This window comes from Streptopelia decaocto, assembly GCF_964273445.1.
Source record: "Streptopelia decaocto genome assembly, chromosome: 4".
In the NCBI taxonomy this organism is placed as follows: Eukaryota; Metazoa; Chordata; class Aves; order Columbiformes; family Columbidae; genus Streptopelia; species Streptopelia decaocto.
Window position 1 is genome coordinate 32,320,390 of NC_138658.1, and position 10,021 is coordinate 32,330,410.

Sequence of the window (10,021 nt, forward strand, 5' to 3'; positions counted from 1 at the left end):
CCACAATCAGCACTGAACTTTTCAGGGTCACTTCAGGAGCATTATAGCATCCCACAAATGAATGAACAGTTTTTATACTATGGATAATTTGGTCATCCGGTCATTATTTCACCTAACCCAGTTAGAAATGTTTTCTTTTTGGGAAAAAAATCCTGGTGAAGTATTTATAAAGAATAGTTTTCAAGTAAAACCTGCTGGGCAATTTTCTGTTTCCAGTTGTTTGATGAAAACCCAAGTTATTCTGAGAAACAAAGTGCCTTTCTACATGAAAGACTTCATTTTAAAAAATAGTCCATCATTTTGTCCAAAGAACCCTGACTGGTCTACTGGCAACCAGCTCTTAATTAAATCCTATAGCCAGTCTGAGGGGGACCTTTTTTCAGGGGAGGTGATGAACTGTGCTGCTGCTGCTGAAGTTCAAAAGGAAAAGCTGTTAAAAATTATGACTCCTAGAGAAAGCCAGTGGGGTAAGAAGCTGTGTTTGCAGTAAAAAGGAGCTGTGTTACCACCTGGATACAGAAGCCATGTCACACAGGGATCCACCTCCTTTCCTGGCCACCTTTGGTTGTGTCTCCTGCCTCAGGATGTGGCCTGGTGACATTCTGGAAATCAGATTTTTACATTGAGGTGCAAAAACGTTGTAGTTTGGTTTGGTTTGTTTGGGATTTTTTGTTTGGTTGGGGTTTTTTTGGTTGGGTTTTTTTTTTCCTCATTTCTGGAGTCTGCAGTGGGAAAAATGATTCCCCCCTGCCGCCTTCCCCTTTCTGTTAAGAAAAAAAAAAAAAAAAAAGACGAGAGGGAAAAAAAATCAATCCCATTATGTCTTCTTGCATTACCACTACTGTCCATGCAAAACAATGCCTCCGGCTGATCCTAGCGTTCTGGAGGATTTTTGAAGGAATATAAAAGTCAGATTTTCATATTTTGAGTTTCTCAGAAAAATTAATTGGCTATTGAGTCAGTTTATCTTTCTTCCCCTGTTACGCTGTACTTGGTCAAAGACATACTCACAGGCACAAATGCTTTTTGATTAATTTTTTGCATGGACATCAATTAATCATCACAATAAACTATATTCCTCTGTGGGCTTTCTTCCCTCCTAAAATACATTCTAGGGAAAATGCTTTTCACTATGTTTTTAAAAGGTCAGTTCCTGAGATCAGTGATTAAAAAAGGAAAAGTCAAGGCTCTGTAACAGAGCTATTGGTTATTCCATGGTCATAATTATCTTATCTGTTTGAGAAGAATATGTAAGAAATAACACTGAAGAAAGTTATACCAAAAGCTCAAATATACCAGACTCAGTATCATCTAGTGAAAGGTAAGATGGTTGATTTTTTATTTATTTTTTTTTTATTTTCCACTATGCACTGATTTCAATTAGGTATTTATCATCAGCATCCTCAGCTATTAAGAAAAAAAAGCCTGGATGATATGTTCTGGTTTTGGTGTAACTATCAAAGTTTCAGTGAGTGAGTAATTTTTTTTAAACAGATATATTGAACAAACCAGCTCCAAATCCATCTTGGAGTCCATCAGCTTTTCTGGTCCTTTCAAGTAAAGGTGTTATAGAAGCACTGGTTTACTGTTCTGTCCTTAGATTGGAGGCAGTAAGAATGAAAACAGTTAAAATAATTCAAAATCAAAACTTCAATTTAAAATGTTTTGTTCAAAACTGGTTATTGTCTTTGTTGTTTTTTAAAGACAGCTTCAAAAAACCCCCGATATGGCCTTTCCTTATTGTTAATTATCAAAATAATTAGAAGGTTGTACAAACCTTGGAAAACTGTGCATGTCTGAGTAGGACATAGGCCTTCACTATTCTGAGTAGCCGTGATATAAATCTGCATTTTGGGGTTGTGTATTTTCATTCTTCTTCTTCTTTCTTCAATGCTTATGCTAGTTACTGAAACAGAGAGAGTTTTCTGTTAAGTGCCCTTTACTGATATGCAAATTTGGCCGTTAACTTGATAGGAACTTGGGAAATGAAAAAGGGGAATTTGATTTCAAATTTTTGGTCTTTTTAGGCTTTTGCCTCGTCAGTCATGAGCCAACGGAGTTGGTTTGTCTGATGTCTGTTTCGGACCAACTTCCTGAATTAGAAAATCATAAATGAAAAGCATTGCAGATATTTCCTATACCATACCCTCAGCTGCATCACCCAGCTTTTGGTGGGGAGCAGATAAAAAACAATTTTTGCAAAGTCTTCTGCTATTTTGTGGTTACTGTTATTGGTTACTATTATTGCTTAGTATGTCTCTGCCTGAATTAGGGCCAGAGGGAGGGAGTGTTCACTGCCTAAAAAGCATTAGCAAGATCTACACTTAGCTCTATATTTGCTGGCAGTTCCCCTCCCCCCTCTTCTAGACAACTTTATTTTTGGCATAGTAACCCTCACAAATGCTTATCTTGGCAAGTGAATGGTGAATAATTGTACTCTAATGCAAGTGCTTTTGCATCATAAACTAGTACGCAATAGTGCAAGCAATCATTTATAATTAAATAAAAAAACGGAGGAACAAGCTTGCAGATGTACTATGAAGTTACTGAAAGAAACCATTTGATGTCAAGCTATCTACTTAACAATGTGATTTTTTTCAAGGTTATGTCTTTCAGAGGCTTTAGTTTCATTCCCCATTCAATGCTGATGGAATGATTCTGTCACCTCTTGTATGAATGATGGCAATGAAGGTGGGATAGACACATGGCTTCAGCTTTTACTAAAATGAAGTTTTGCCAAGAAGGCAGCAGAGGAAAACCTTCTGAGCAGAACCAGTCTACTTGAAAAATAAACATTTGTGCAGTAATGCCTTTACAGCCTGCCTGATTTCTGACTACTTCAAAAAGCATCCAAATCTGATTAAGTTAGTTTATTTTCTCATCCACTCCTGCACCCACGCCCTGCAAAAGCCTGGGTTTGCCTCTTGTCTTTGCTCCACCTGACAGGTGTCATCTTATCTTGAGTTTTGGCCGTTAGAGGTTGGTGCCAGGAGTTTGGGCTGCGAACCTTCTCCTTGCAGCACTGCAGGTGTCTGCGAGCCGAGATACTGCTCCTCGGTTACTCATGTGCAGAGAACAGCCTCACATCTGTCTGGAAGCTCTTGGTAGTCTTGCGTGAAAAGTTGTGTGGCAGTGCTAGAAGAACATTATTCCCTTTATTTTAGAGCTCATGTCCATGTATTCTTTGAAGTCTGAAATACAGATACTGCATGTGCCCGGCCTCCCATCCCTCAACCTTCCATGTTGTAGGAGAAGCAATAAAAGTAGAGAGTAAATACAAAACAGAGCAAAGACTGAAGATGAAGGGAAGGAAAAAACCTCATGACTTCTACTCTGAAGACAACATTTTAACATTATGTGTTGAGAGAGACCATAGAAGTGTCTTATCTCTACCTCATGCTTGGATTCCAGATCACTGTAAACCAGACTTCTTGTTCACAAAGGATGAGTATTATCACTTGCAGCCTCACATGGCTACTCCCAAGATGGGAAACCTTGGGGCACCATAAACAAATCGCTTTCATTTGCTTGCATTTCCATTTAACAAAAACAAAAACTTTAGGTGCCAGTGACTTCATGCTTGCAATAACCATTATTATAGTGGCTTTTTATTCCCCACTGCAGAGGATGCTGGCTCATTGAGAATAACCCCAGCTGTGCAAGGTAGTATCTCCTCTTCCTTCCTTAGAACTTGAGCTACCCTGGCAGAAATTAACCCTTTCACTCTACAGAGCAGACTGGTGAGGTGATGGGCCCTTCCAAAAGCTCACCTCTCCTCCTTGCTTCTTGAGACCAAAGGGCTGGGATAATGGGAAAGCCCCTCTGTGCTCAATGTGAAGGGGTGGTCTGTTTCTGCTTGGGCTGGAATAAATCACAGATGGGCAGTTTGGGGCCATGTGCTCAGTTCAATGTGTGCTACATTTTACAGGTAACATTGGTTGCTTTTTTCAGCAGTTTCCCCAGAGCTGGTCAAGAAAATATTTGCTACCAAGGTGTGCAGTTAGCATCATGGGAGCCCTTGGGGTAGCAGGCACTTCTGTTTCCCTTGTCTGTGTGGCAGCCACAGGAAGAACCAGAATTCGTAAGTACAGCCAGTGTGGCAAGAAGTGCTGCCTCAGTCAGTGGTGCGTGCCCTCGCATTTGACAACTGTGAATTTTCAGTCTACTGGCAGGAAAAAAAAAACATTCCTTCATAGTAAAACTGAATGATACAAAAGAAAATGACAGGCTAATTGAATTAACTTGGGGAGAGGTGCTCACCAGTCTGTCTTTTGCACCCTGAGAGAAGTGGTGCCGGTCAGCCTGGCTAAAGTTGTGTCCTGGCAGAAACTTTGAGTCCTCTGTCCACCACTTTGAAGGTCATAAAGGCACAGTGACACAAAGCTGTGACAGGTCGATTTAGCATTGCCATTCCACACTACTTTAAAACATGTTATTTTAGTTCTTTGGGCCATCTGATCAGGTTATCAGCCCAGTTAGAGGAATGGGATGCTGCTGGTTCACCATCCTTTAAAATGAGCTCTGTACCGTAAATGCTTTCTTGTTATTCTCAAAATCAGTTTCCATGGTAACTCCGTCACTGGAACAATCTTTTTGTCCATGAAAAGGAGGAAAATAATTTCCTTGTGAGGAATCCACTGCTCAGCCTAGTAAAATTCCCTTTTTACTTGAACCCTATTCACCTCCAGGCAATTGGGATTCTTGTTTCCATTCAACTCCACCAAGTGTGCCCTGGGTTTCACCCCCACAATTTCCCTCTCCAGCTCCTTTTTGCCTTCTGAGTTGAAATTGGTACCTTTTGCTTCAGGCATAAAAATCTGGGAGGTTTTAGCTGCAGAATTCCTTGGCATGTGGCTTCCATCTTACCTTTCGGCTAAAGCTTCTTGAATCGCGCCCGATTTTTATCAGAACAGAGTAACTTTGCCGGAGCGCTCTCTGCAGCGGGTCTGGGAGGCAGCGCAATGCAAAGCGATGCAGGATATTGTTCCTCTGGCCTTGCTTTCATTGCTGATGTCTTGTTATGCCTCAGCCCTAGGACATGTTTCAGCTGGAGCACTTGATGGCAAGGCAGAGCCTTGGTAATCTGCTGTGCACCGTGGAGCTTCTCTCGAGGAAAACTTGTGATTGCTCAGAGATGAATCATGCAAAGAGTCTCTGTGAACAAGCCTTGGATGCTATGTGTTTTGCAATGTCTTCTGCAGAAACAGGTGTTGTGTGTTGAAATGAGACACAAGATGCAGCTTTAGGCTGCTGTGGAGAAAAGCAGCTCTCTCTGCAGCATCACAAGCCTTCGAGACTGAGGAGGTTTTGTTGAAAAATGTACTTTGGTCAAATGAAACTTAAAGTGCATTTGTATTGCAGCCTAGCCTCTGGAAAGGACCAGCCTGAGCGTATCTTTTCATGAGCATCATAAACAGTATTGCTATATTTTTTTCTTTATCTTAATTATTTTTTTTACTTATACGTCCATTTTACCTGAGAACTAAGGAAAAGATCTTACTCCACAGTGCAATTTCACCAGCTGGAGCTTTCCTGGTGTGCTTCATGCACAACACAGTCTCTTTTGCTCCTGGCTCCTCAGCAAGATACTGAGTGTTTTTCAGCATCTGCCTTGACATCCCTGGGGGTTTGGAGTACAGCTCTGCCCAATGCCATGTGAGGCACTTGTGAATCTGTGTTCTTTTCAGAGCTTTTCAGGAGACCAAGTTCTACTGGGAGACTAACAATCTGTCGAGTTAGTCTCTTCCCTAGCACAGCTAGATGAATTCAAATAAATAAAGAAGATTTTGTGAGGGCTTTTTTCACTTAAGCTTTCTGTTGCTAAAGACATCAGGATTGTAAATCATCCTTTATTGCAGAAGCAATCGAGCCTGGTTCCAAATACAGTCGGAACATGCAATCTAGATTAAAGTAATTTTATTTTGCTATTGTTTTCAGGGCCCAAATACCTTGGATATGTTCTGGCGTCTCAACAGAGACAGGCAGTAAAGCAGATTTTTTTTTTTTTCTGAATAACTGTGTTTGGAATTGACAGAAGTCTCATCCATTTTCAGCTCAAGAACCATTCTCGTCGGCTTTCAATGCTTTTGAAGCATGGATGCATTACCTTCAACTATTTAAACCAGAAATTTAAACAAACGAAGTTCAAGGTTTAGTCCATTATGCTTTTTTCTCCCTTGTTTTCTTGTTTGAAACGGGAGGTTTCCCAGGAGAATTAGATGTGAGTTTCTGCTCTTTTTCCTTGAGAAAGTTGCATCAAGCATCCTCTATTTCCTTTTCACATGCTGGTCATGCTAGATAGAATAAAAAATAAAACTTCTGAATTTTGCCCAAATGGACAAAATTGAAATGCTTAGATTTGTATAAAACAAAGGAAGAAAACTTAGCTTATTTGCTTGAAGATTCATGAGTTGGCACAAACCCTAGTTGTGTCCCTTTGTAGGTTGTTAGTTACTGTATGTCCATGCAAACTCTTACCTCAGGCTGCTAGGACTGTGAATCATGTGGAATATGTCATTCTGGTCTTTTCATTGCTGGTTACTTGCACAAAAAATTGACCTTTTGGAAATACCAGCCCGTCCTCTTTGCTATTGTACATCATATTAGAATATAAACAATTTTAGAACATTTTCTCCTAGGACTTTTTTGACTTTTCAGTTTCATATATTTTCTGTTAGTAAGATGATTACTTAATGAATGCATTTAATTATTTTTGAACATCCATAATTATATGGCCACAGGTAAATCCAAATAACGAGGCACCAATTCAGAAGTTTGCATTGAAGAGTGACCTAATTCTTTATATGGTCAGTTAAGAGAAAACAAAATATTATGACAACAGACAATATAATTCTGTTAAACAGCATTTCTAGCTTGAGTGGTAACATGCTTTTACATCCATATGATTTGCCATACCTCTCCATCTGTCTAGTCTTCTAGTTCATACTCTTCACACATGACAATTACCCAGTCACAAATGCATTTTCAGGCTGAAACTTTTACATTTTTTTGCCGTAAGAAAAGCAGTTACAACCCTCTTCTTGGTGTTTTGTGGAATTGCGATGGTGATGAATTGCCTCTTGAGATTCCTATCCTAACAGCTTCTAGCACCTCTGTAAGAAAGTGTTATTAGCATCAGTTCTACTTAACGTTTCAAAGTGTTTAACCTTATTGTAAACAAGAAAACAAAAAATCGGTTGGTAAGGTGTGGGGGTTTTTTTTAATTGTTCTGATGAGTGCATACATATGTGCAAGACAGTAAGCCTGCTCCTGGACCTGAAGAATTTGGAGACTCCCATGGATGGTATTTCCAAAAGGCCAATTTTTTGTGCAAGTAACCAGCAATGGCAGTGGTGGACAAGGGAGAGGCAGGTGGATGGGTGTTCACCACCTTGCAGACTCAGCATGCAGCTCTAGCGAGCCTGCACTGTATTTCTGGCTGTTTTTCCTTTGAATGTGCTGCACAATTTTAATAACTGAATGGATCTCAAGGGTGGTAGCCATGGTACCCACTGGCAGGGACTCAAGTTCCACCGGGGCCCACGATGGGAACATGTTCCGTGCATCCGTGGGGCAGGAATGCAGGCAGCTGTGGGAGGCTGTCGCATTACCCTCTGTCCGTCTTTCACCTACCTCCTCAAAAAACTAATTCACTCAAAAATAATTTAGCTTCAGAGATGCACTATAAATTTATGTAGTTAAAAATGAACTGGCTCTTTTGTGTCTTGCAAGGACTATATCCCCAGCTGGGGTTAAGTAGGGTATGTGTTGTTGCCTGCCTTTATACATTTGGGAATAAGCTAGTAGCTTGTTAACAGTGCCTAGCAAGTGGGAGAAGAAAAGTGGCATTAAACCCAAGTCTGGCAAGAAGAAAAATCAAATGGAAAATATGCATTTTTAATATGCTACTGGATAAGTATATAAGATCAGACCAACATTTCTTGTAACCCGATATCCCTCAGGAATGAGGGAGAAGCTGACTGCTTGCTCCACTGAGCCAAAAAATAAGAAAACATATAAATGCAAGTGTGTAGTCAGCAACATAAAGAATAATGCTTCAGAAAGCCAAGAGCAAAGCTGGAGTGTTGAATGTTAAAAGGATAACAACTTTACACAGAAACACAATCTATTATTTGTAACCTATTTGTACAATAATTTCCAATATCCTAAAGGAAGTCCTGATCCTTCTGCATTTACCCAGCCACCAGATGGTTGTTTTTGGCAGGACCTAAGGAAGTACTGCACGTTAGCCACCTTCTGATTTCTTGCTGAAAAATAAACAGACTTCAGCTGTATGCATGTAATTTATTAGAATAACCAAGATGTATCTCCTAGAATGGATGAGTTGTTTTCAGAGGTCTATTTATTTAATGTTTTATCAAGCCCTTTGGAGCAACACTGCAGTTGCATTTCATTTGAGCATCACCTGGCATATAGGATAAGTTTGGAAAAGCAACCCTGCCTGCACTTCAGGCACCCAGCAGAGTATATTTTTGGCACAGCATGTGGAGAATTAGGCACCCAGCTCCTGTGGCCAATGGTATCCTCATCCAGCCTCCGTGCTGGAGCTGCACCTCTTCCCGCCCAGCTGTGAGTGCTGTGCTGCTCGGAACAGCTGCTGAGCGAAGGGTCACAGCCCCTGGGATGTCGGTACAGTGGCTAAATGCAGGTGCATCCCTGGGGAAAGGACAGAGGTGCTGGGAGTTAAAGCCCTGTGCATCAACAATGTGTTCCCCTAAGGAACTGAAAGTACCTGCAATTATTTGGAAGGAAGCTGTACCAGTGCCAGTGTCATTTTCAGAAGACAGTGATGGCACAGGGAATTGCAGATGTTCCGTGAAAAGAATTGAACAAGTCTAAAATTGCTTTCTGGGAAATTAAAAACACCTTAAAAACGTCCAAAATAATCTGATTTTTCTGCAACCCTTTTCTATGTAGCATTTGAAAGGGAATTAGGAAGTCTTAAGTATCTAGACTGATCCCTGGCTACAGGAATACAAGAAAAAAGTTGCTCTTCTGGCTTTTCCTAGGGTGGCCCAGGGCTCTCTGTCCCCCGCTGTGCACTGGGGTCTGCCCCATGGCAAGGGTTTTTGCAGAGACTCCTCCAGAGAGACCGAACTGTTTCAAGTGAGAGGGGTGATGTGGCTTCTGACCCGGGACAAGGTGTCACCTCCCCACTTTTCCTTGGCTGAGCTGTCTGTGGGGTGCCACTCAGTTGTAGGTCATTGAGGTGGAGGGGTCATGTGTATTTTGTGGAAGAATCATGCTGTTATTGCATGTGCCATTAGACTTCGGTGGTGGTGGAATCAGGGCCCTGGAGAGGACTTCAGTACCCTGTATCTGTATGGCTGTCATGAGATATTCAACTCTTGACTAGGATTTTACTGCTTTATGCAGTATAGGCATCCAGAAAGGACTGTTGTTGATGCTGTGAGTTGAGTTTGGGTCCCCTCATCCTTCCCACTTCCATGTCAGATGAGTTGTACTGCTCTGTCTCAGCCTGTCACCCACCCACTGCTCCCCACACAGCCCAGGTGCAAGGCACTGCCCCTCCTCGTCCCTCATTAAAAACAGCCCTGACATCAGTAAAATTAAATGCCAATGCTTTGGGGTGGTCAGGGCAATTTTGGAATACCAGTCCTTGTCTTCAAGGACAGATTTATTTTCTCTCTTGTAGCACTCTGGCTTTTCTTTTCCCAAAAGGATTAGCCCTTCAGTTAATTTACTGAATGAGCAAGGTAATGGGAAGGCACTCAGTGAGAAACTGGTGGCTGCAGCTGTGCTAGTTATCTGGGAATAAGCAAACAGAGCAGCCCTGTCACAGTGGGCAGCAAGCTCTGCCCCAGCTGGAGACCCCCCGCCATGTGTGGACCGTGGTGCTCTGGCACTGAGCTGGGCAGCGGCCACCCCCCTGGGCTTCTTTGTGGGTGTAAAAAATAGGTGGCCTTAAGGCTGCGGCATGAAAAGTCCCTGGTACTTCACAAATTCTGCACTTTATGTTGTTTTTCTAAGTTACCTAAAT